Genomic DNA, 27,895 nt, shown 5'->3' on the forward strand with positions numbered 1-27,895 from the left:
GTGCTCGAGCCAGGGCGCGAGCCAGGGTGCAAGCCAGTGCGTGATCTAGTGCGATAACGGCCTAGGAGCTTGTGCGACGGCGACCGGGTAGCCTAAGCCGGACGGGGCTGGAGACTTCGCCATGGCAGCAGGTAGGCGGCACTTTCTTATTCAACTGTAGGCTGACGCGGCCGTCCGCCTACCGTATTAGGCGTATTGCGAACTAAGGCCTGCGCCTATTCTTTGTAAGACCACACCCTTAAGGGCCAATCCAAGCATACCTCCTGTCCCTTTATAGCCAATAAATGTTTTCACCACCACCATCCTCCGCTCGCCAAAAGTGGCACAAAAGGCGTCTTGAACGGACAGTGCGCACCTGACAGTTCGAAAGATCTGGCCGTCAGCGGACATGGGCCGCTACGCAGTCGCCTGCCAGTAGAAGCCCTGCTCTTTTGCGCAGTCAGCGGACATGGGCCGCTACGCAGTCGCCTGCCAGTAGAAGCCCTGCTCTTTTGCGCAGTCAGTTGCGCTCTTGGGAATCGATTTCTGCTCTTCACAAGTGTATTGTCATCAGGGCTTGAGGAGATGAAACGGTGTCTGTGCCCTACAAATAAGTGGGGATTCATTACCGCTTCTTGCGTGCTCTACAGCTTGGCGTAAGCGAGCGAAATGGCTTAGCACCATGTGAGCGAGAGCCGTTCGAACGCGGCCTCCTGGCTTGCACATGGTTTGTTTAGCAAGGTGTCTCTGCTCTAGTTTCGCGCTACTTAAGGTCGGCTCCGAATTCTATTTCGCCGCTGCTTTAGAGGTCGAAATTGACCTGCTGCAATTTCAGCGGCGCTGCAGCAGAGAGTAAAATTTTGTGGCATGCCGTCGAAAACTGTGCTCCTCTATGGCTCGGTCTTTCGCGGCCTTTGCGCTGTGCCGCGAATATGCTACCAATATGACTGACGCTTTGGAAGTGGGTACGAGTGCAGTGCTTTCACCTTCTTTTATATACTCGTGAAACTATATCGCTCTGTATAGAGCCGGGTTTCGTGTGTCAGTTAAGAGAGTTTGGAAGCAGGGATAAACCACCGCGAGTGTTTTGCCCCGAGTACCTGTACCGATACCGCGAATAGTGCAGCACTCGCCAGGGGCTTGCACTGGCGCACAGTGGGATTTAAAATATATTTGCTCGTTTTACAGGCGTTAAAAATTCCGTAGCGTACTCAGTGGAAGCGGTGAAAGGAAAATTCCTGTGTTAAAAATTAGGCTGTCGCGAGGAAGCGTTGCTGCGGGAGAACCACGCGAAGGATAGAGAAGGTATCGACGAGCCAGGAATTACGCTTTGCACATGCAGCGAAACAGGCTTTCGGACGTTAAAGCTGCGTCCGCGCGTGGCGTCAGCTGTTTGTTGCACGCGGTGCTGCTATGAATTACAGCGTAATTTCGCAGTGGGGCTTATTAAGAATGGGCATATGTTCAAACATATGTCCCTGCACCAACGAGCTGGAGGTGACGGCTTGCCCAAGCGTCCTGTCCATGTGTGAAAATCGCAAGTGTGAAGCAGTGGTAGTGATGTTATTAGCTTGCACTATATAGCCGCAGAAAATATTTGTTTGAATTTTCGATACCCCGAATGAGAACACTTGTTTTTCGAGGCGCGTTTTCATAGACGTTTGAGAGCAATTGTATATAAATGTGTTCTTAGCTACGTCTCTAGCGATCCATGGCCTCAACCCAATCAGCTTACTGCAGCCAGTTAATGGTAAATAAAAATTCCGGACCCGCCCCCACCACGGGAATAATTCGATGACCTAGGGATAATTTACATGCACTGATATCGCACACGGGGTCCTTTTGCCTTTCGCCTCGGTAGGCTGCCGCGGCCCGGGTTCAAACCCGGGTACTTCCGGCTAAGTAGCCGAGCGCGCTCAACTTCAGTTGCATAGTTTAAGGCGCGGTTGAGGTATCCACCATGATGGGGTGGTTGTTACGATGCTTATAAAATCAGCCTTTATGTTAGGCATTTAACAGGTCCCGGGCCAGGGTGACGAGGGCGTGTTGCAGTTTCAGGTATTGGGAGAAAAGCCGGATTGGCCACCGTGTGGGGGAGAGGAGAGGGTAACAGGGGACTGGCATGTTGAGTGGCACTGTGTAATGCAGTGTCCTATATCTGCATAAGTGTGTGGACAGTTTGAGCACTAAGGTGTGTATGTGTGTCCATGCAAAAAATGGCCTATATAAAAACATTTCGCTGACAAAAAAGTGGATTTAAGAGATGTGGAGATCTGACAGTTACTGCACAATTTCTTTCCTCAAAAACCAGCTTTGATTTCGCCCGGCCGGGACCATTGGATGTGGGCGACCGGGCGTTGCATCGAAAACAACCATGATTCTCTTAAACGCCCTCCACTACACTTTTTCCTCTTTATTGCTTCACTCCAATCTTCCTTCCTTCCTTCCTTTACGGTGTGGGTGAGGTGTCCACCGAGGAGTGACGCAAATCGCGCCTTGCCCGTGTGCTATGCGATATCCCTGCACGTTAAAGATTTCTAGGTGGTCGAAATTATTCCGGAGCCCTCCATCATGGTACCTCTTGTCTCGGTAAGCTCTTCAAGCACGTCGTTCTCGACCACTTTTAGAGCTTCCTCGAAGACAACCACCTTTTCCCTGATACGGTATTCAACTTTCGCCGATCCCTTTCTACCCAGGACGTCATGCTCCATCTCTCTAAAGAGGTCCTCCGTCCTCCATTCCAAGCGCACTCGCGCGATCTTCGCGCTGGACTTGAGAAAAGCATTTGACAACGTCCTCATTCCGCTGTCCTAGATGCCATTTCCACCCTTAATGTAGGTCCCCATGTTCAGGGTTACATCGTGGCTTTTCTTGCCCGGCACAGGGCCAATATCCCATTTGGGTCCCTCTTCTCTCCAGTTAGCCCTCTTGGAAATCAAGGTACCCTCTAGCGTTCTGTCCTTTCTTCCTTTCTCTTAAAAATCACTCTCTTACCTACGGCACGCGATCTAGCTAGCATTCCTAACCTCTCCCATATTTTCTACGTTGATGATATCACCCTCTGGATGACCACCGGCAATCTTGAAGAGATGGAGGCCGTCCTCCAGGCGGGCGCGCACGAGGTCGCCGGTAATGCTCGCGCAATCGGGCTCGCTTGCTCCCAATCAAATTCGGAGCTCCTACTCCACCGGGCTTCGTGTGAATGCCTTTGTCCCCACTCACCATGTGTACTCTCTCCCCTGTCTCTTTATCTCTCGTGCCGAGGAAGACAATGTGAGTAGGTTCATCCGGAAAGCCTACAACTCGGCTCTAGCGCTCCCCATCTCCAGCTCAATTATCGTCTGCTGGTGATGAACGCTATAACCACTCTTTCAGAACTTGTGGAGACCCTTCGCACAGCACAACTCGACTGCCTATCTTGTAGCCCTTTCGGCAGAGCTCTTCTCTCTTCCCTCCGCTTGACCCCTATTCTCCCTGCCTGTGTACGCACCACATGCCCTCCTCTAACTTCTCCATGCTCAATGTCAACCCCCTTCCCAAGAACATGCACCATGAGTATCACACCACCAGCCGAACTCCCCGCTCCTCCACCCTCTGGCGCCAGTAAGGCTCAAATTTCGACGCTGTGTATGCTGAAGCCGCAACATACATTTGCCACCCTGCTTACGCCATCGCCACCGTCAGCCATACACTTTCCCCTCTCTTCGTCACCACTATTCTTTCTTGTACCTCCACGGCCACGGAGGTGGCAACCATTGCCCCGCCATTGATACCACCCCGGTCCGTTTCATATTCAGCGACTCCAAGACTGCAGTCCCCAACTTTCCAAGGGGCCGAATATCCGCTTCTGCGCGCAGCATCCTTAAGCACTTGTCCGCTCCTTCCTATCCTCTCCAACTCATTTGGGTTCCGGCTCACGCGTGGCACCCTGCAAATGAGGCGCCAAATTCTATCGCTCGGAAGATGACAGACGGAGCTGGCCCTCTACACTCTGGGACGGACCCGCGTGTGGGGGCCTGAGTGAGCGGCCGTGTTTTGTACCTGCACCGCCAATTTCTGGTTCCTGTCTCTAGCTATATCCTTACCAGTACCCCCCAAGTCTTTCAATGGATCCACGAAGGTACATGCAAGGACCCTAATCACTACTATGTTTTGGTTGTGCCCCATGATCTTTGTGAGCTACACGGTGAGAACTTCTCCGGCAGCCACGCCGCTGCGCAATGCCTCGCCTCATGGAGGCGAGCCTCGCCGGCGAGCCGCGTTCCTCACTCCCCAGCAACCATGGAGGAGCCCGTGGATGTTGCGCCCATTGACCCGTCGGTCACCCACGCTGTTGAGTGGAAAACTGTGCTCCGAGCTTATTAGAGTCCGACCCCGGGTTCGAATTCGCCCCCAAAACAAACCTCAACGGCCTCGGTTCAAACTAAGCCAAACACCTGCAACGCCGGTTCGCCACCGCACGCTGCCTCTGGAACCTCGGAAACCGCGTTCAATTAGATTCCGCGGCTGCTGCGCATAATGCGCGCAGTCGTACAAAAAGTGTGCAACTCGCTGCACTGCTGGCGGGAACGATGCGAGTCGTCTTTCGCCCTCGAGGCAGATTTTCCCTGGCGAAGCTTCATGCTACAAGCATCCGGCAGGCACTTCGCTCGACAGTCAGCTTCTCAGTGATAGGCGAATTGCATATCAGAGTCCATCCCACACACAACACCTTCACAGTGGTGACGGTAGCGGAGGCAACAGCTCCCGCTTTGGCGGAAATACAGGAAATCACTTTATATGGCAAGCAATACCCTGTAGCCGAGTACATCGCGGCCATCGCGGGTGTGATTTCCACAGCATAGTGGAATGAAACACCAGAGCAAATCCTGAAAGACTTGCAGTATCCGAACCCGGAGGCATAGTGGCCCGACACATGGAAAAAACAGCATCTATTCTAATAACCTTTGTCTCAGGCCCTGCGCCCCGCACCAATAAACACATCGGTGTGGTACACCGCTGCACTAAAAATAAGGGAAGCTCTGACGCTTGCACAAATTGCAGGAAACGTGATCTCAGGTACGACGTATGTTCCGTCCCGAAAGCTGCAATCTGCCCGCGGTGTGGTGAAAAGCACACCACTCAAGAGGCCCCTTGAACGCCGAGATGCATGCTCTGTGGTGGGAAACACTTTACCGGCACAGGCTCGTGCGAAGCTAAGACTCTCTAGCCTCGACGACAGACCATGCCGAAATTCAAACAAGCAGTGCCTCCGTTAAATCACTTTCCACCGCTAGTGCCTCATCAAGACCACCAGCGAGCCTGACCAAAGCCACCACTACCCCTAAACCGCTAAGCGGGAAGAAGAGCTAGCGCTCCGGCGGCAAGAGGTAAGGCATCTCAGGGCATCCATTAATTTTATCCATTATACTGTCCATCTGCCCTCTCTCTTTCCATTATCCTTAACCTCTAAACCAACAGCAGAACCATCTTCAACCCCTCCACAAAATAAACGCAAGCCAGACGACATTCATGATAAGAATTCGAAATTCAAAAGCTTCGCCCAATAGCTGGATGCGAATAGTCTGGCTCGGACTCAAATTTACATTGAAACTGTGATCACTAAGCTTAAAAAAACGATTTTCAGTCAGGCAACTACGACCATTCTACAACAAATTCCACAATTGCTGCAATGTATTCACATAGCACAGCCAGCCACCCCATAGCAAATCCCATCTTTCACCCCCTACCGTGTAGCATGGCCCTGATGACTGGCAATAATCTCCAATTAGGCATCCCACAATGAAACTGAGGGGGTTTCGCCGCAAACGAGGCCCCCTGCAACAGCTCCTCTCTGCTTCCTCCACACCCCCTGATATAGAAGCGCTCCAGGATGCTAGCACAAATTTGTCACTGCCACGATGCGCTGTAGTATCATCTGACATCACTCTAAACCCCAGGGTTGTCACGTATATTCTACATTTTGTACCGTACACTTCTCATGCACTAACCTCTCCGGTTGCCCACACATTTCCAGAATTAATCCCGGCCACTCACAGATATCATCCCCTCTTCATCCTCAATTGTTACCTCCTTCCGAGGCAAGCGCTCATTGAAGCTGCCTCCACCGCTGAAAACAAGGACCCATTCATTATGTTGGGGGACTTAACTGCGCACATATAAACTCGGGGTACACGCGCACCAACAAGAGAGGAGCGGAATTGTACCACAACCTTCAGATGCACGGCCTGCCTATATATAATATTGTCAGCACACCCACAAGAATCGGCAATAGTGTCACCGCCGACACTAGCCCAGATCTCGCTTTCTGCCGCAATCTTCCAGCACCGTTCTGGAGGAACTCACATGAGACCCTGGACAGCGATCATTATATTATAACTATAGACCTTGATTTCGGTAAAAAGCTAACTGCTGTGTTCGGATAACTAGCTGGCATAATCTTCAAAAGCACAGAAAGGCGAAAACATTCGAATTGCTTTTTGACCTACACACATGGATGACAGAGCTCCAAGAGGATGTCCAGGCATTCACGCAAACGTTAGGTTCTACTCCCGAGACCCCCTTTGTAGATAGTCGCTTAAAAAACGTGCTACAAGCGCATAAGGGTATTCCCACTCGCTGGAAAAACCAGGAACATAATAGGAAACTAACTGAAACTGGCGAAACTACAAAATTTAACGAGCACAGTGCCGCACTCAGTAAATCGAGCTGACTCCAATTATGTGACGGCTTTCAATGCAATCTCTCCTCCCCCAGGACCTCGCAGCTTCTACTACATATGATAGACCCCCACTCAAACTAAAAGCAAACCAGCCTTTTCCTCAAAAGGCTTATCTATCAAAATTGATATAATCACCAAGCACTATTACTCCAACTTAAACCGAACTATACCACGGTAGGCCAAGCAGTCTCTTATCCCGACTACATACGCCACTATCAACCCTGCCTCCACGCCCCGACTATGAACGTTGAAGTCAGAGCAACCCCCATTAATCTCCGGACTCAACCCCTGGTGAGGACTAAATCACAAATGTCATGCTGAGAAATCTAGATGACCGTTCTATTTATCTTCTCACAGAGCACTTCAATGAGTGCTGGGAAATGGAGGAGCTTCCTGGTGAATGGAAGCACAGGAAAATAATTTTCATCACTAAAAGCAATGAGCTCATTGATTCCAAAAATTTCCATCGCATATGGCGGACTTTGTGCCTGAGCAAACTGTTTGAGCATGACATCTTCACTCGTCCACGCAACATATAGAATCCCATGGAATTTATCCCCCTATCTTGGTTGTATTTCCAGCGCAGCTCTCAGCACAAGCCGTCTGCTGCAGATTTCAACCGCTATCGTCAATGATATGTACAACAGATCAGAAGAATCCTGGCAGTAGTCCTCATCAAATCATTTGTCAAAGTTACGCACAGCGTCATCCTGCATGGCATACAAGAGCTGAAGTTAGGGCCTAAGACCTATAATTATAACCGGGCCTTCATGAACGGCCGCAGCGCTTTCCTGCATATCGATCTTATACAGACCCCCTCTTTATCACCTGTTAACATTGGCACCCCGCCAGGGCAGTGTTATCACCCTTCCTCTTCAACCTCACCCTCATTCTCCTGTCGAAAGCTCTAAGCCGCATCCCGCACTTGGGACACACACTTTACACGGATGATATAACGGTCAGGACGACATTCGGCTCGGATGGCGACATAGAATCGACACTTAAGAAGCTACAGCTATCGCCGCCCACGCGGCAAGCATTGGCCATGAATGCTTCTCCGCGAAATTAGCACTCCTCATAATTCGGCCGCGGCATGTTCCTATCGCCCCATCACGATTTACCTGCATGACCCTCCCATACCGCAAACATCTACTTTCCGCATTCTTGGACTGCATTTACATGGCATGATGAAAACAATCTCACCTAGCTAAAAGCGCTAAAACAGTCCGCTTACCTCGTCATCCGTCTTCTTACAAGGGTTTCACACTAGTCTAAACCGGTCTAAATGCCGGTGTAGATGAAGCAGACAATCGCAAGATGCTGCATGCCTTTGCAGCATTGCAGCTTACCTGAACCTCTCCCGTGCGGATAAATTCAAAAATAAATGCTCTAATCCTCATTGCTACCAAAACAGCACCCAACATACCAAAGTGCACTAGCACGGAGAGGTTATTAAAATTAGGACTGCACAACACTATACAAGAACCTATAGAGGCACATCAACACACAAATTACCTCGGCACGGAAACAGGGTGGCACATATTGGACTCTGGGAATTCGCTCAGCCGCACGTGCTACAGACTGGATCTCTCTCTTTCTCTCGCGCCATGCACGTCGCCTTGATCATCAAACCCGTTCCGAAGAACGTCCACCCAGAACACCATCCATCTCGGCGAGTCGTGCGAGCCAAAGCTCTTCATTAAGAATATGGCACTTCAGAAGATGTGCGCTGGGTGGACGCCGCGTGTGGCATAGAGCGTTCCGTAGCTGTGGCTGCCGCATCCAGGAGCCCCCCCACCCTCACCCACTTCATAGTCCCCTCATGTACCCCTGAAGAAGCAGAGGAAGCTGCTATAGCAATGGCCATCGCGCAACAAAATGCAGCTTATATAGTTAGCGATTCCAAAACAGCCATTCTTAACTTCGCCCGCGGACGCATCTATCCTCCCGCGTGGCAGATATTGAGAATGTGCACCCTAAATTCCGGTAGGCATATTGAGCTCGTGTGGGTGCTGGCGAAATCCCGGAAATGAGTCCGCTGACAGCAGAGCCGAAAGGCTTATTTGCCGTGAAATTGGCGACTCAAGCCGTGATTTGTCGATAAAGCGGGGACACACACTCACAGAACTCACACAACAAGCACGCCTCGCCCACCAACTCTGCCACCTTCCCCATACCCGCCTATCCTACTCCCAAAAAATTCCTTAGAGGCGACTCGAGACCCGAATTCTTCCCACCTCTCAGGTCCTCTCCTACTTCCGCCTTGTTTCCCCAGAGTGTGCACTCACTGCGGAGAATCGCATGCCACCCTGGACCACGTCCTCTTCAGCTGCCCTGCAGATCCTTTCCCGCATTAAAAGCCCGCTTCGGAACATGGGAGGAATGGGAGGCCGTCCTTGTGTCGCAGAACCCTGACACCCAACTTCTGTGCGTGAACCGGGGTGACAGTGCCATGGCCCTACGTGGCCAGGACACATGCGCGTAATGTGTGGGCTGTTCGGTGGCCCTGAGATTTTAAATGTGCAAACTAGCTAGCTAATAAAGTTTTTCATCCATCTATCCTTCTCTCATCGCATTCCATGACATCACCCTTCAGCATCGGAACTCCCGCCGATCCCTCGCTCGCCTCCAACCAGACAGGCTGACACAAAAAAACAGACATTCCCCTAGACACGAGGAAGTATTTATTGACCCCACTTCTACCGATAAACATGCACCCGATATAAAAAAGAGAACATAGAGAAGACAGAGCAAAAACCATTGCCAAAAATATGGAAAACAAGACAGCCGGGGAAGAAGCCTGTCTCGACGCGTCAGGCAGAACACATGGAGCGGCAGTATTAGCAGCGGCAGGTGGAGACGGTACACCCAAAATTTCGGCCTCATCACGCACCCGAGAAATAATTTCGGCCGTAGCAGGGAATAGCGCTCGCTTGCGGTGGCACCTGAGCGGAGCGAACATAATAATTAGCTAGAGCAAAACAGACATTTGGAATTTTGCAAAAAGTAGAATTTCAGAGGAAGCGAGATGCGTCCTCTCAATAAACCCAATCGATCGAAAAATATCCATAATATTGATACCTGCGCACGAATCTATCGTGGCAACGGGGCTGCACAAGCACTTGCTCGATATGTGTACAATCGAGCTGCAGTTGAACAGCCCGGATGCAAGGGTACGAAAGATTCCATCATTAGATACCCTGAGCTTACCGAACACTATAAGTTACACAGAAAGATAATTGCACCCTTAGAATGGTCCCTCTCCAATAATGTGGCGCGCATTAGGAGGCGGTTACAAGCTGGAATTACATCTGCCCAGTCTAGGCCTACCTGGCACACAGCAGGGATGAAAAAGATTAAAAATGAAAAATTGTTGTGGTAGCGGAATCATCACAAAATTTGGGAATGTGGCGATTCCCCTTGCGCCGGTTTCAACATGAACAGTTAAGAAGCCTGGGAAGCTTCGCTGCGGAGCGAGGACCCCACCATCCGGCAGCCAGCCATACGCCTGGCGGCTGAGGCCGGGAAGAAGCGATGCATCCTTACTTGTCCTTAGTCTGCGGAGCATCCCTTACCCACATCCCAGGCCTGCGTGCCGGCACCGGGGTTATGGAGGCTCCTTCTCAGTCGGCAAAAAATTTTTCATTCATTCATTCATTCATTCATTCATTAATTCCCCTCGCAAGTCCTTCTCTAAGCTTCAAAAGAGCACGTGGCGCCATTTACAGGCCCGCACTTTCCTCTCTCCTGCCAACCTTGTCCTTATTCACCCCAGTGCCTTCTCACCCTAATGGATGCTCTGCAGCCACTCCCGAGCAGACTATGCTCACATTCTTTACTCATATCCGGCACTTTTGCACCCCGCCTAGTGGCACATAGAGTCTGCAGCTCTGGGATGCTGGTTTGGCCAGCTTGGAGCCATATATTCAACGGCGGCTTACTGCCTGGAATGCGGAAGTCGCCGCAAAGCATGACATGGAGGCCACGACTGGCGGCTGGTAGGCCACCCAGACAGTTGACGCTTCGTAATTTTCTTTTCTTTTTGGCGTTCGCTAAATAAGGTTTTTCACCACAAACTTCACCTGCCGCAGTGGCTCAGCTACTGATCCGGAGCTCCAGGGTTCGAACCCGAGCGCGGCGGCTACGTTTTTACGAAGGCAAAGCGCTAAGGCGCTGTGTGCTGTGCGATGTTAGTGCACGTTAAAGATCCCCAGAAATTATTATGGCCGAAATTATACCGGAGGCCTCCACTACGCCGCATCTTTCTTACTTTCTTATTTCACTTCCTCCTTTATCTCTTCCTTAAGGCATAGTTCAGATGTCGAACGATATATGACACAGATACGGCGCCATTTCGTTTCCACGAAAACCAATTTGCAATTGAATTTTTTTTCTGATAACCAATTATTTTGGCATTTAGGAAAATGAAAATTGATTTTGATTGTCAGAAGAAAAATTCAATTATATAATATTAATAATTATTATTATTATATAATTGAATTTTTTTTCCGATAACCAATTATTTTGGCATTTAGGAAAATGAAAATTGGTTTTGAGGAAAGGAAATTCCGCAGTAATTGCCTCACATGCCGGTGAACACCGGAACCGCGCCATAAGCGAAGGGAGGAAGGTGGGTGTGAAAGGAGGAGAGAGAAAGAGGCGCCGCAGTGGAGGTCTCCTGAATAATTTTGACCACCAAAAAAATGCAGGGCAGACTGGATTTGACTGTAAAACATTCATTCCGTCGAGAGCAGGTTGCAAAAGACACATACTAGATGAGCGCTAGCAAATGGCTGGCGGCGACCTCATTGGCCCGCTCGATTGCCCGTACTTTATTGTTAGGGTCCGAGCTGACCGTGTAAGATTGACGACATATCGATGCTGATTCGTTCGACTAAGTTAACCATGGTTATACTCGTCATTTTTTTTTGTTGTCGTCCATAGTAACCCCCCTCCTCCCAATGTTAACGAGCTCAGTCATGAGAACGTACAAGTGTATCAGTACCAATCTAATTCTTTTTTTGGAACTCACTGACACCTTGAGGCATATTCATCCGCACGATATCCGGGATTTGACCGAAGTCGTCGCACCTGTTCTTGAGCAGCGGCACGTTAGCTTCTTCTTTCCCTCAGTAATTATGGCACGTACCCACGCGGGGGGATTGGCCAAGCTGTAGTGGCACTTTAGCGCCGCGCTTCCTCTCCTACGGGGAGAATATTTTTCCGTGGCCCCATCTATCTTCGTCGGAAAAACGGTCGCTCTGACGTCGGGCGCCGGAGTACAGGTGCTTTCATTGTTCCAAGTGGTTACGCAACGACCCCAAGGGCGACTTTTTTGTGTTGTGCGCTCCGACATGGGGCGTCAGGAACCCGTAGGTGACCTCATTACTGCGAACACAGCCACCGCTGCGCACAGCGCACGGGCCGCTGCGCACGACTATTGGAAGAACCTCCGGCTTAAACAGCGTCGCTGTGAAAAAATCAGCCAACTGTTACGGCGAACGGCTTGTTAGCCTCATTATTCCGCCGAAAGTTTGTATTGGCAGGAAGTGTCCGCCTCTCCTGTCAATCAAATGACCGCATCAAAAGTAAACTAAAAGTAAAGCAATGAAAAGCACAAACACAAGAATAAAAATGAATATAAATAAAAATAGAAAGGAAAATAAAGTATAACAAATTATTATCAACGAAAATTATAAAAATAAAAAAGTAACAAAAATTTTGATAAGCGTACAGGGGTCGAAAGCAAAAACCCGCGTTCTATAAAGTTCCATGCTTCCACTTTTATTCCTTGCACGTAAGCAGACTTAAGTGCCGTCAGAATTTTTTTATGCCTGTGTATACCCAGAGTGAGCCGGCACCCACTGAAGCTCTACTCTGCGTGGTAAATTTTGGGTAGGGGGTGTTCAACAATTGCCAGGCAGGGGCGTGAATCCTGCCCCTGGCAAAGTTGGACAGAGCCGTTTTGGAGTCGCTGAAGATTTATTTGGCGTCCGAATGTGCAAGGGCGAGGACGATGGCGGTCTCCTCTGCCTCCTCAAGCGTAGAGACCGAGGGAAGACGGTGAGTTAGGGGGTGAGGTAGGGCTGGATTGTAGGCAACTGCTACCGCTTCATGCGCTGCACATGCGGCGTCTACCCAAACGGCATCGTGGGCTTGCCCATATTACTTATGGAGGGCATTGGCGCGAGCTACGCGGCGAGGGATGTGATATTGGGGATGGACGTTTCGAGGAAGGGGTTTTACAACGAGAGGTGCATGGATGTGTCGACGGATGGCTATAAGGGTTGACTGGTTAGCGGGTATGTTGATGCGAAGGGAAGAGAGTATATGGCGGCCAGTGGAACTCGTGGCAAGTCTAAGGTGCTGTGTCTGAAGGTGCGCGTCAACTAGTTCCTGAATGGTGTTATGCATGCCTAGTGCAAGAAGTTTGGCTGTGCTAGTGCTACGAGGTAGTTTTGGGGCTCCCTTAGTCGCAAGGCGGATCATTGCGTTCACGCGTTCGGTTTCCGCGCGGTTCATTTTGAGATATGGGGTTGCGTATAGAATACGGCTAAGCGAAAATGCGTGCACTACTTTCATGCTGTCCGCTTCGTCTAAACCCTTGTTAAGGGAGGAAACTCGGCGTAGAAGGTGCAACACGGATTGCGTGCAGGCCTTGAGTCTTTATGCGTATGTTCATTTCTTCCAGAATCTTGCAAGTGGAGGCCAAGGATGCGGAGGGCGGGTGTGATGGGGATGGGGGATCCTTTTAAATTGATTTGGATGGGCGAGTTAGCGCCAGATCTTGGCCTAATTAGGAAGAGCGCGGACTTAGATGGGGAACATTCGAGCGCGATGGATGACGCGTGAGAGGAGATGGTGTCTGTTGCTAACTCAAGAGTTTCCTCACTTTCCCGGTCAGAGCCATGAGTGGTCCATGTGGTAATATAACCAGCGTACAGGGCATGCTTTAGGTGTGGGATTAGAGCCAGTTTGTGAGCTATGGGGATGAGAGCAACGTTAAAGAAAAGGGGACAAAGGAGCGCCCCTTGAGGCGTTCCGAGCTCTCCGAGTGTATAAGGGGATGTGGTAATCTGATCTATGTGCAGGGAGGCAGTGCGGCCGGAGAGAAACGCGCAAGCGTAGATATAGCTTTTAGGACCTACCTGTACAGCCTGCAGTTCCCGTAAGATGGCATCGTGTCGAATTCTGTCAAATGTCTTGGTGAGGTCAACTGCCAGGATAGCTTTAGTGTGGTGGGGGATGGTATCATCAAGCACGTCATGCATAATTTGAAGTAGGGCGTCCTGTGCAGATAGATGCGCACGAAAACCGAGCATACTGTGGGGGAAAAGGTGGTTGTCTTCCATATACGTTGTTAGCCGAGCAAGAATTATGTCCTCGAAGACCTTGCTTAGACAGGATGTAGGAGAAATGGGGCGGATGTTTTCTAGGGTGATATGATCGAGGGGTTTAGGAATAAAAATAATTTTTCCATGCTTCCACGAGGCAGGGAGAGTACCTGCATCCAACATTCGTTAAAGTAGTTGACTATGTCAGAGATGGAAGCATCGTCAAGATTTCTGATAGCTGCATTGGTAATTTGATCATCTGCGGGAGCGGTATTCCGTAATTTCAATAGGGCGGCACGAAATTTTGATTCTGTAATAAGGGCGTCAAGTTCGGGCTGGGGTGGGCCCGCATAAGCAGGATACTTGCAAGGGAGACCGGGGGTTGTATAGGTGCATTTCACCTGGGCGAGGAAGGCGTCCGTGTCCTGTCGATGGTTGTGAGCCAGGCGATCTACGATCTGCGGCGCGCCGCTCCAGCGAGACTCGTTCGTACACCTAACCTATTCTAACACCATGGCCGAGGCTTTGTGTAACATATATTAAGGGACCTAAATTAAACTTTAAAGGAAAAAGGTGTGAAGAAGACGACGCGAATTAACCGAAGAATAAAGAAGAGAAAGAAGAAGCATTCGGTGAGGTGGAGGGAGATGATTGGTGGAGAAGAAAAGAAAACGACGACAAGGCATACGTGGACTAACACCGAGGCTATAAAAGGGCGAGTGAGAGCGAGGCCCGGGGGGGGGGGGCGGAACAGCAGAGAAGCGGAGGCTCCGGCGGGTCAGGGACAATTTGGCTGGAAGAGAGCGACGCCGACTACTGCCCCGGTGAGCTCGCGTTCTACGGCAACGCATCGTTGACCTCCTGCCGTGCCTGAGCCCGTTCCGGGGAGTCAACGGAGGACGCTGCCACCTGCTACGGCCAGGGGTGTCTCCAGCGCTGTTGCCACCCATCCGGGTGGTGCCCCCACGCCAACGACATCGGCATCACCTCCACGGGCGCTTGGACGGGGAGCTTGTACGACACAGCCAGCGACGCCACCAGCGACGCCAGCCCAATCACGTCGAACGCCACTAGCAACGCCAGCCCAAGCACGCCGAACGCCGCCTGGACGCCGGCTACGGGAGCCATACAACGCCGCAGCCGCACCGAGCCAACCGTGAGCACGAACGCCGACAACGAATAGTAGAACGCTAGTAGTAGACGCTGGTAGCAGTGTGCCCGGGTCGTCTGTATTTATAGCCTTTGTGTGTTGTGTTAGTTTTGTTAGTTTTGTGTTCACCCGCCGCGGTGGCTCAGTGGTTAGGGCGCTCGACTACTGATCCGGAGTTCCCAGGTTCGAGCCCGACCGCGGCGGCTGCGTTTTTATGGAGGAAAAACGCTAAGGCGCCCGTGTGCTGTGCGATGTCAGTGCACGTTAAAGATCCCCAGGTGGTCGAAATTATTCCGGAGCCCTCCACTACGACACCTCCTCTTCCTTTCTTCTTTCACTCCCCCCTTATCCTTTCTCTAACGGCGCGGTTCAGGTGTCCAACGATATATGAGACAGATACTGCGCCATTTCCTTTCCCAAAAAAACAATTATTGCCCATAATACTTATGGAGGGCATTAGCGTGAGCTACGTGGCGAGGGATGTGATATTGGGGATGGACGTTGAGAGGAAGGGGTTTCAATCGTGCTTTGAAGTACGTGACAGTGGTCAGAGAGAGAGATGTGGGCTGCATGCAATATCATTGGCAAAATTGTGGCAGACACGCGGCACTGGAGCAATAGGCCACAGCGTTCATTGGGTGACCAACCTGCCGCGATAAACAAATAATGCGTCCATGTGCTCTGCGATCTCAGTGCACGTTAAACATCCCGAGGTTATCTAAATTATTCTGGAGCCCTCTAGTGCAGCACCACTTTCTTCCTTACATCTTTCGGTCCCTCCTTTATCTCTTCCCTTACGGCGCGTTTCAGGTGTCCGGCGAGCTGTGAGACAGAACTGCGCCATTTCCTTTCCCCCCTAAATTGAAGGACGCTTAAGCTTCGCCTTTAAGAGTGGAATGGGACAGCGTGTTGCAGAACTGCCAGGGAGTTCACGGAACGCCATCGCCCGTTCGGCGCGAGGCCTCGCCCGCTTGACAAATCACTCTGTTATGTATGGTGAAAGGGACACGCGGAGCGGCAAACCATGTAGAAGCGCTGCAAGGCGCCTTGCCGAAACGCGCGGGACTTAAGTTGCAGTCGTGGTTCGTCGACACGTCGTTCTCGACGAGCCCGATGCCCCGAACGCCAGCATAGCTTTCGCGCCGAACGAAAGGGCAGCATGCCGCATGCTTCGTAGTGGACGCGCTTTGGATGTGCGCTGAGTTGTTCGCCGCTCACCGCGTGATTCCTGCGTGCCCGCACGGCCCCTTTGCACCAGGACGAGACGAGCGGGAGGCGCTGCCGTCGCGCGCTTTCTGTTGGGGCAGTGGCGTACATTGCGAGGTGGAGGAGGAGAAGTAAAAAGAGGAGGAGGGATTTTAAAGCGAAAGATTTGTTGATGTCACGGATCTCCCCGGAGAACACTCGGACCGAGAGAATGGACTAGGCGACGGGTGTACCCACACAAAGGCACATTTATTACGCCCTACGTGACACACACAGTAGAACACTAAACTAACAAAACTAACGCAAAACACAAAGACCATAAATACACACAAACCGGGCACAATGCTACAGCGTCTACTAGTAGCGTTCTACTATTAGCGGTCGGGGTTCGTGCTCACGGTTGTTTCGGTGCGGCTGCGGCATTGTATGGATCCAGTAGCCGGCGTCGAGGCGGTGTTCGAGGTGCTTGGGCTGGCGTCGCTGGCGGCGTCGCTGGCTACGTCGTATAAGCTCCAGGTCCAAGCACCCGTGGAGGCGATGCCGGTGTTGTTGGCGTTGGGGGCACCACCCGGATGAGCGGCAACAGCGCTGGAGACACCCCTGGTCGTAGCAGGTGGTAGCATCCTGCGTTGAATCCTCGCAACGGGCTCAGACACGGCAGGAAGTCCACGATGCGAAACCGTAGAACGCGAGCTATCCGGAGCAGTAGCCGGCGTCGCTCTGTTCCAGCCGATGTGTCCCTGACCCACCGGAGCCTCCGCTTTTCTGCTCCTCCCCCCCGTGCCTCGCTCTCGCTCGCCCTTTTATAGCCTTGGCGTTAGTCCACGCAAGCCTCGTGGTCGTCTTCTTCTCTTCTGCACCAATCATCTCTCTCCACCTCACCGAATGCTTCTTCACCAATCATCTCTCTCCACCTCACCGAATACTTCTCCAGCAATCAACTCTCTCCACCTCACCTAATGCTTCTTCATCTTTATTCTTCGGTTAATCCACGTCGTCTTCTTCACACCTCTTTCCTTTAATATTTAATTTAGTCTCCTTAATATATGTGACAACTGGCCGCGAACTAGCGATTTCGCCGTGGCAGTTAACTGACGTCATAACGCGCGTTTCGCCGCGGATATTTCTTTTCTCGCTCCTTAGACAATACTGCGCATGCGCCACTAGTAACACCGAGACACAGGTGTTCCGCCGCTGCGCAGCGCCGCGCCTTTCCTCCAAATCCAACTTTCAATTCAGTTTTCTCTTTTTTCTTTCCTTCCCTCCTTTCATATTTTTTGAAGCGATGTTTATTGCCTCAGGGCATAAAAACTATGAAGTGAGAGATGAGTAAGATGCTTAAATAAATGAAAAATGGTGGGCTGATTTGATGAAATCAAGAAGTGAACGATGATATGGACCCTGTGTCCAGGCACTACAGCAATCCGGATTGTCCGGTGAGAGTCCCACTAACAATAATAATAATAATAATAATAATAGTTGGTTTTTGGGGTAAGGAAATGGCGCGGTATCTGTCTCGTATATCGTTGGACACCTGAACCGCGCCGTAAGGAAAAGGATAAAGGCGGGAATGACAGAAGAGAGAGAGGTGCCGTAGTGGAGGGCTCCGGAATAATTTCGACCACCTGGGGATCTTTAACGTGCGCTGACATCGCACAGCACACGGGCGCCTTAGCGTTTTTCCTCCATAAAAAGTCAGCCGCCGCGTCGGGTTCGAACCCGGGAATTCCGGATCAGTAGTCGAGCGCCCTAACCACTGAGCCACCGCGGCGGGTACCTCCCGCCCCCCACGGTTGCTCAGTGGTTAGGGCGCTCGACTACTGATCCGGAGTTCCCGGGTTCGAACCCGACCGCCAGGTGCCGAATTCTCGTCAGCTTCAGCGCCGGGCAGTTACACAACAGGTGGTGGATATCCGTCTCACAGTCTCTGTTCTTGCAGACAGACAGACAGACAGACAGACAGACAGACAGACAGACAGACAGACAGACAGACAGACAGACAGACAGACAGACAGACAGACAGACAGACAGACAGACAGACAGACAGACAGACAGACAGACAGACAGACAGACAGACAAACTTTATTGAGCAAGTGAGTTTTAGACCCAGCTGGGTCCCTGGGCCACTGCGCGGTCCCGTACTGCAACAAGTAGGTCATGCCGGGACATGACGTCGGCAGCCCGAGTCACCGCAGCAAGCTGCGATGTCGGCTCTGCAGACATAAGCAGGACCTCCCAGTCCTCCCAGCTCGATATGGCGTGCTGTTCCCGCGGGGGAGGGTCCTCAGGGCAGAAGAAAAGGATATGGGAGAGTGTGGCGTGGGGGTCACCGCATACGGAGCATGCAGGGGATGTGCCGCAATAGTGGGATAAAAGCTGAGGGGATGACAGAGAGCGGGTCTGGAGGCTGGACACCCGGGGCGGGGATATTGATCTTTGAATTGCGGCCACTTGCGTGTCACAGCTGGAGTTAGTGCTACCCTGACCCGTATCCTCCAAAGCGCAACCTCCTCTGCACGGGTAAGACCTCGAGGGAGGGTTACCGCACACGGAGGGATTAGAGCACGTGTGCTGCGCCGGACTTGTTCCTTTCTTGGTAAAAGGAGGATGGTGTCATCCAGAGTGAGGACTCGAGGCAACGACGAGGTTGGGGTTGAAAGGCGGGTCGCAGAATCTGCGCGACTTTGTGCGCTCAGGAGGTCACGCGGGACCCACTCAATACGAATTTCCTGCGGGATGCGTGCCGCTTGACGATGGATGTCTTGACAGATTTCTGGGGTGCGACTGACTCGTCGTAGTAGGCGTGTGACGTGAAGGGCGTCGGTACGAATGACAATGCGGGCCATGGGTAGCATGGGTACGGCGGCCACAGAGCCAAGTGCCTCTTGAACCGCGAGCATCTCCGCACAGAAGGAAGAATTTGGTCCTGAGAGGCGAAACCTTGACGTTTTGTTCAGAGCAGGCTTGCAAGGACTGTAAGCTGCCGTTGTTGTTTCGCAGGCCTGGATGCTTGCGTCAACGTACATAACGACGGAGCCATGCGGCAGATTGGCGCCTTGCTCTGTAATTCAGTCGCGAAACGCCGATGCCGCGCGGGCAGATGATGGCCGACGTAGATGAGTTGGCTTGTTTTCGCTTAGCTGCACAAAACGCCAAGGAGGAAGAACTGGCGGGGGCGGCTGTAGAATGGAGTGCGATGAAGCATAAGCCCTGATTGCACACGTTGTGTGTGTAAGGCTTGACTTTAGGCGGCGAGCATCGCGTCGTTGCTGCACCAGCTCATCTAGTGTATTCAGCTGCGCATGTTCTTGGAGCGCCACGATCGGGGTAATGCGGGGAAGGCAAGTGATGACCCTCATTGCCTCTCGATTAACAGCTTCTAGAGGATCCCTCCTTTATCCCTTCCTTTACGGCGCGGTTCGGGTGTCCACCGAGATATGTGAGACGGTTACTGTGCCATTTCCTTTCCTCAAGAACCAAACAAAACAAGCGAGCCGACGGCGTTTATACAGTTCATTGGCGTTGACAACTTTGCAGAAGCCGTTTATACAGTTCATAAAGGCGGAAATGTGGGCGAGTTGGTAAGTGCTCATTTTCGCTCTCAGCGCAACACGAACGGGACACAAGACGAAGGACTAGCACAAAGAGGCGCTAACTATCAGCTGGTTTTTTTATTGAAGAACGAAAAGCGTATAAATACAAACGAACTACTTATCAATCAACAAAAGTTATCTGGAAGGCACGTGGGAGCTCAGATAGCTCGATTCCCTCTCGGATAACGTTATGGAAGGGCTGCTGATACATTTTCAGCCGTTGTGGTGAAAATACACACAGGCTCCCACAGCAGGCAATGCCAATGCAGGCATGAAAAGGATCATGCAGAAAGGAGAACTGCAGGGGGCCCCTTGCCCAGGCATCTTTCCAGTGCAAAAAGTGCCAATGTGTTCCCGATTACAAGAACACTTGCGTCCTGTTCCGACATAACAATAAATTAACGCGCGAGGTAATGAAGGCTTTTTATATTCACCACAACGGCACAAAATGTATCAGCAGCCCTTCCATAACGCTTTCCGAGAGGGAATTGAGCTATCTGACCTCCCACGTGCCTTCCAGATAACTTTTGTTGATTGATAAGTAGTTCACTGTTTGTATTTATATGCTTTTCGTTCTTTAATAAAAAACCAGTTGATAGTCAGCGCCTGTTTGTGCTAGTCCTTCGTCTTGTGTCCCGTTCGTGTTGCGCTGAGAGCGAAAATGAACGTTTATACACTTCATTGGCGTTGACAACTTTGCAGAAACCGCAATCTCGCTTTCATGTACGTGGCGTTGGTGTCAAACTTCAAAAGCCTGCTTTGATTGCGTTCCGCACACTGGATAGGCAGCGCGCCCTCCCTGCCAGCCTGGGAGGTGGATTGCAGGTAATGGTTGATCGCCAAATGAACGCTCCGGCCTAGCTTTTGCTGCAGTGCCCCGTGTCAGCCACAATGCTGTCAGCGCTAATGCATTCAGGGCACATCTCTCTCTCTCTCACCACCGCCACATGTATCAAAGCACGAATGAGGCGTCCGCATATCAAGGGAGCCAGTTACGCGCCCTTCCTTTCCTCAAAGCTTTTGCCATCTCGAACATTGTCAACGCCAACGCCAATGAACAGAGTGAACGCCGAAATATTTCGCTTTGTGTATTTTGGATTGATTTGTTTCGCTCACGCCCGACGTCGACGACACCGGCTTTTCTGGTACACGGGGCCCTTAACGCTGTCGCGTTAATAATTAGAGAGTTTTAGTTTCACGTACGTAGAGGCTTCACGTACGCAAACGTGAAAAGTCTACGTAGCTTCCACGTAGGTTGTTTGAAACCCTTATAGTTACACGTACGCGAAGCACGCCGCGCATTACGCCTAGCGCCATCTACTAAGAAACACAGGCACTGGTGGTAGCCTAAATCATCCAAGACAAGTCTTTAAGCCAAGCCATTCATAGCGAGACGGTTGCTATGACGACGACCAACGCTACTTCGTCAGGCTTACCAGCTGAACAATAGCCCTTCTGTCTGAAAAACAAAAGCTATTTGTCGCCTGAAACATTATGCGAGGGTAAGAATGGGCGAATCGAAGGCGAATACAACAGTTTAGAACACGATATCGCCTCGAGGGATTAGCGACGAAGCTGTTATCGCCGTGAAGCGGCGGGCAGGGCGCCGCCATGTTTGTCAACGCTACGTACGCAAGCAACGCAAAGACCGCAACGTAAAAATCCGAATCTCACGTACGTACGTGAGACTCGCGCATACCCTTTGCGTTCTGCGCATGCGCACTGGTCACCCGTAAGAGCTCTACGTACGTGAAGCCTCTACGTACGTGAAACTAAAACTCTCTAATATGAAAATTTAGAGGGGACACTCAAACCCCGCCTTGAGTGTGTGACGCGATAGAATAAAGGGTTAATTACCATATATGCAGAAAGTCATTCTCTACATTCGTAGATCCCTGAGAGTCCCGATACCGCTTCTGGCGCAGTGGTGCAGTGGTGGAGCACGCTTAAGCTTCGCCTTTAAGAATGCAACGCGATAGCGTTATAGCGCCCCGTTAGCACCGTCTACGCATTTGCTTGTCGCGGTCTTTAGTCACACAAAGACGTAGTTCTTACGATGCAACACTACTTCACTTGTCCAAACCATGACTGTGTTGTAATTATTTGTTCTAAAACGTAATTCTCGCAATATAAACGCTGCCAGGCGCCTTGCCGAAACGCGCGGGACTGCAGTCGTAGTTCGTCGGCACATTGTTCTCGACAAACCCGATGCCACGGACGTCAGCATAGCTGCTGCGCCGAACGAATGGGCAGCGAGCCGCAAGCTTCGTGGTGAACGCGCTTTAGATGTGCGCTGTGTTGTTCGGCGCTCACCGCGTGATTTCTGCGTGCCCGCACGGCTCCACTGCGCCCGAACGAGACGGCGGGAGGCGCTGCTGTGGCGCACTATACGTTGGGGCAGTGGCGTACATTGCGTAGAGCAGAAAGACGGAGTGGTTGTAATGGGTGCCGCCTGATGGCGCTACGCGTGCGCCAAGCAAAGACGAAAAGTAGAGGAAAATTAGGTTGCTATTCACTCATCTGCGAATTCCGTAAGTTCAATGCTCATAATTACTAGGATACACCACAGTACATGCCACTAAATCACCATTCTAAGAAAACACCGTGTTCACTAGATAATAATAATAATTGTTTTGGGGGAAAGGAAATGGCGCAGTATCTGTCTCATATATCGTTGGACACCTGAACCGCACCGTAAGGGAAGGGATAAAGGAGGGAGTGACAGAAGAAAGGAAGGAGTGCCGTAGTGGAGGGCTCCGGAATATTTTCGACCACCTGGGGATCTTTAACGTGCACTGACATCGCACAGCACACGTCAGTGCACGTTAAAGATCCCCAGGTGGTCGAAATTATTCACTAGATGCGCATTTGTTCATTTCAAACCGGAGCTCGCGTGGCGGAGTTGTTAGCGTGCTCGTTTTGCACTACGGGGGCCCTGGTCCGGTTCCTCCACTCGACCAATTTCCTAGCCGGGTTTATTCATTGATGCGTCTGGAATTTTTCGCTCAGGGCCAACGCCGCTGATGCCGACGACGACACCGGCTTTTATGGGACATGGGACCCTTAGCGTTTTCGCGTTATAAAGGAAGGAAAGATTTTGAAGCGAGAAGATTCACTGCGCTAGGTAAAGAAAGCAATCGTCGCGTAGGCTAGATAATGGCCTTCAACGACCTTCACAGATCTACGTTAGCCGTGCAGAGCCATATATGGTACAGTTAAGAACACTTGACCTTGACCCATAATGTTTACTTTACCATTGACCTCCGACTTTGTGTTTACCTTTGACATTGTGCGTCCTTTCGGTTGACCTTTATCCTTAAGAACATCCGATGGGGTAATGTGAATCCACGTGATGTCATCCTATGGGGTGTCGTAAGTCCATGCGATACCAACACCTCCTATATATGGCGTGTTGGTTATACGCCTTATAGCCGCAAGGTCATACTCGGAATACAGAACGGCGGTCGCAAGCGTGTAGCGGAGCTGCCATAGACGAGCTTCAGACACTTAGGAAGCCTGCTTGCTTTTCGAAGAATTCCAGGATTCTCCACATTAAGCCACTGCCAATTGTTTGCTAGCCCGGGCATCTGCTATCGCTCCTGAAGCACATGAGCTGGAGCAGCGGCAATATAGGATAGCAGGCTGAATAGGGACATGAAATAAAAGAGGTGAGGGGACCGGAAGAGAGGATACGGGGAGAGGCAATATACACAAACTATTTGCCCAATAATAAATACGTGCAAGTAGCGCGCGTGATTAGCCCCTGTGGGCTGTTGCGCTATTTTGTATATGGTATGCCAGTTTAAGATTTCGTCCTCTAGTAAACGTAAATTATCTGTTGACTTGTTTGATGTTATGAATGCCTTCTGTGGAGCACGTAAACAGCAGAAACTTTCGTGACATTCTTAGCACCTGGAATACGCCGACACAGCAGAGTTGTCCAAGAAGAGCTCTAGGGTGAAGCGCATGTCGGAGCTCACAGTGGAACTGCTTAAATACTGCACTGATCAAATACTGTTTGCAGTGGTCAAACATCTTTTCCCCATTGCTTTTTTTCCAAGCTGCTCCTGGTGATGCGTCTGCATCTGTTGCCCCGCAGACTGCCGAGGGCAACACCAAGGAGGAGGGCGAAGGCGAAAACAAGGGCGAAAGCAGCTCCAAGGGTGAGACACATTGACAAATGAAGTGCAGCTTACATCCTTGTTTCATAACATGAGCGATTGCTGTGAGAAAAATTCTTTCATTCATTTACTGGCCACGAACCTCCACTTGATGAGTGCATGATAGGCGAAGAAATCCCGCCTGGCCAGGAGTCGCAAGCGTTGATGGCGGCGCGACAAGATAGTGTAAAGCGACTAAAGAGCCCTTCCACATGCGCAAGAAATGCGTGGGACTGGCGACGAAAATAAAGCGTTAGAAAAATATTAGACACATGCTCTGAGCTGCCACAGCGCTTTTTCCCGTGTCCGACAAGGCACGCTCTCCGAGGAAGCCTGTGGTGTTAAGGTAATATTAACTTTTCGATATGACTACAATTATGTGCCGCCGCGTCACGGCCAGTTAAGGCGATGTACAACCCTATCTAAAAAATCGTAAAAGTTTCGTGCAATCTAGAAGAGCATTGTAAACAAGCATCGCTTAATCACCCGAGGGAGGGAATATATTTTATGAGATTACACGAAGCACCTGTGTTGCATTGCGGCCAGTGAGAGTTACTTGGCTCTCCACGAGCAATTTTCTAGCACATATCGCCAACTCATGAAGCGTTTGCTCACAAAAGTAAGTTTTGAAGTGGACACAGAGAGCAGACACCTTCATCGGTCACTATTTTCGGCAGACACAGGGTGACACGGGTTGAAGAAATTGGCTGTGTTATTTCTACTCGGCGTAGAATACCACAGCCTATGTCGGGCATGCAAAATTTCGCAAGCATTGCTTCTGCATTCTTCGTTCCTCGTATTCTCTGTAAGGACCGAGAACGCAAGTCCGGCTATACTTCTGTCTGTGAAAACGGTGCACGCGTGGCGCCGTTTGTCGCTTTTATTGTTACGCGTCACATTCTTCAAAACTAAAGTGCACTCATCCGATTCGGAAGTGGCCTCCGTGACTAAGCTGTTTTTCATGTACTTCGGTGTTCCGAAAAAAGACCTGTTAGGATATTTGTCACAGCACTGTTGTCCACCAAGGAAACTTCTGTATTGCAAAGCAACTGGAAGATCTGAATTACTCATAGCTGTGAATGCATAATGTACTGCTATGATGACAGGTACAGAAACACAAGCTATTTATTTGATAAGGCGGCTCAGACGAGAAGACTTATCTTGGTGTGTTTTTTGTTTTGCTTATGCACTTCTTTTTGTTCGGATTTTACTTTTCCTCTTGTGCAGCTCCTGAAGAATTGGCTGCCGAGGGGTAAGTACCGCGGGCACCATATTTCTCTCAGCAATAAGCTGACGTCACGCGACTCGCATCGCCTGGGATCGCTGTGGATCCCGCATGTAGCTGAACAGCCTGAGCAAAAACAGACGGTTCTTTTTTTATCTCTCACGAGTGAGAAAGTTTGGCATGTTGCATCTTATCCAAATAATTTTCATGCTTTGTTAGTCACATATGAAATGCTGCAAATGTATTTGTGCTGGCTTTGGCCTAGAGTTTATGCCCAAGACCCAAACGCATCCAGTTGATCACAAACGTGTGGTGGCAACCAAACGCCGCATAATGCAGCGTGGCTAAGAGGAGGATATTCAGTTCTACAGGATATTTGTCACGAAAATTTCACTCGTCTTTAAGTGGAAGACAGCTGCTTGCTCATTCGGATGTGTTAACCCATAATACCAAGGCTTTCCTCCCTTCACTCTGAGTTCTTGGGTGATGTTTTGGACTTGATATCTTATGTGATGGAGTTTAAGAAAAGGAAAAAACGCCACTTTGCTACAAAGAAAACAACTTTCACACCCGGCTTCCCGAGCCGCGCTGGTCAGTCATCAGTAAATATGGGCGAGGCCGTTAATACTCCGGTGGCAGCTGATGCTCCGAATCACCACAACTAGGCAATGCTAAAAGCTCTCATGAAGATAGACCTTTTCAGGTGAGTGCTTGGGAACGATTTAAACATTCTTTCTGTTGCTTGAAGTATTCTCTGGGAGTGGTTTACATTTTATGTTATTGAGGTTACCAAGTCCGTACAATGGCATATGCAAGGCTTTGAGGCCTAAAGCTGTTCATATTCTGTCATTTAGGAGCTGACCACTCACCGGAGAAATCAATTACAGGTTTCAAGTGCAATATTCCCAGCTTGATAATCAGTTATGCGCTCTTATTTGGGTATGCGCCCTGCGTTTAGGGGAAGATGGTAAAGAGAGCTTGTGCATGATATCTATTGGTGTTTTCATCAGCCGCAGAGAAAGCGAAACGTCCGGCCTTGTTTTAATGTCGGGGGGTGCCCAGAACTACGGCATGGACAACAATGACCGCCGAGTTTTATCCACCATAGGAAGCTTGAACTTTCCTGCTTCTAGCACATGCTCCCATCATAAGCGCTGAATATAATTTTAAAACTTGGAATGCTGCGAACGCGCATGGCAAGTTTGCATGCGCTCATGATCGTTCATCCAAGTTAATTTATCAGAAGCAAAGCGCTCACTTCGTCTCTTCCTCTCCGCAGCTCACAACGGGTGATTATGTTCGGCGTCTTGGCTGTGTGCACCATCATAACCATTTCTCTTATTGGCGTTGTCTTGATGCGTAAGTGCTGACTGCTTCACAAATCTTGGCGCCATTATCAAAGCACATGGAATGCCGAATCAAAAGCTCTGTTCTTTCTTCCTCTCACATCTCCATTCTTTGTGTTCCCTTGCATTTGAAGCCGAAGTTAGAGACGGATAGAAAGGTTGAGGCCTAGAGAGAGGACTCGTGCCCTCACCGCTGCTGCATGCCTTAAAGGGACATTGAGTACATTGAGATCAAAGTGGATGACCAGCGACCCACCAGATTTAAAGGTACACTGGGGACAAATACAAAGGCGCAACATTCAGTGATATCTGAGCTTTCGTATCGGATCCTTGACGCTATGCTACCCTACCAAGCATCAGACTGTCCTTTCCGGTGTTACGCTGCAAACACAACCCTGCAACAAAGGGCCACAGCTTTAACTTTTACTCAGAAGTTAATTGGACGCACTTTTCCGCTATGTCGTTTTAAAGTTTAAGGAATTTAAGATGACATCTCTACTACACATGAACACAGAAGTACAGCTTCAACTTACACCAACTGTACGCTGAACATATTTCCTTCTTTTCTGCTTTTCACTGTTATTTGATTGACAGCCTGACATACAGCAACCTTGAGAAAGTAATAGTAGGAACATTACTGCGAATGTGGGCTGCCGCGCATGGCACAATGCCATTTCTGACGTAGTAGGCGGGACAGCGCAGACCCGTATTCTAGCCACTGATCCCATTAAATGCATATTAACAGTTTCTGCTCTCGGAAAGGCAAACCGTTTATGAACGTAATTTTTTCATATAGTGTAAGGTTTCACTATAAAAACCAAGAAATGTTCCGATCACCCAATGGTTGTCTTGAATTTTTTTTTGTATATAACGATTTTATTATCGTCAAAAGTGGTTCCCATTAACTTTCTAGGTAAATTTTAACTGTCCAATGCAACCGATGGAAACACTTTAAGAGGTTTTGCTACAATCAGAAAAATGAACCATTAGCTTAACATGTCTTGCAAGCTGCCGTGATGCGCAGCGGTTATGGCGCTCGGCTGCTGACCCAAAAGATGTGGTTTCAATGCCGGCCGCACCGGTTGAATTTCGATGGAGGCAAAATTCTAGAGCGCAGTCCACTGTGCGATCTCAGTGCAGTCTAAAGAACCCCACATTGTAGATATTTCCGGAGCCTTCCA

General features: G+C 50.2%; 1 protein-coding gene and 1 long non-coding RNA gene across 3 annotated transcripts in view; one reads left to right on the forward strand and one right to left on the reverse strand.

Moving 5' to 3' along the window:
* LOC144097517 (uncharacterized) lies at positions 1-26,760 on the forward strand. Its single transcript, XR_013307039.1, has 4 exons — positions 1-131; positions 24,045-24,146; positions 25,371-25,395; positions 26,648-26,760. It is a non-coding gene; the product is annotated as an uncharacterized LOC144097517 (long non-coding RNA).
* The window catches only part of LOC144096658 (phospholipid-transporting ATPase ABCA3-like), a 203,036-nt gene that overhangs the window by 107,051 nt on the left and 68,090 nt on the right, over positions 1-27,895 (reverse strand). The window lies entirely within an intron of this gene.

Source organism: Amblyomma americanum, chromosome 7, assembly GCF_052857255.1.
Source record: "Amblyomma americanum isolate KBUSLIRL-KWMA chromosome 7, ASM5285725v1, whole genome shotgun sequence".
Lineage (NCBI taxonomy): Eukaryota > Metazoa > Arthropoda > Arachnida > Ixodida > Ixodidae > Amblyomma > Amblyomma americanum.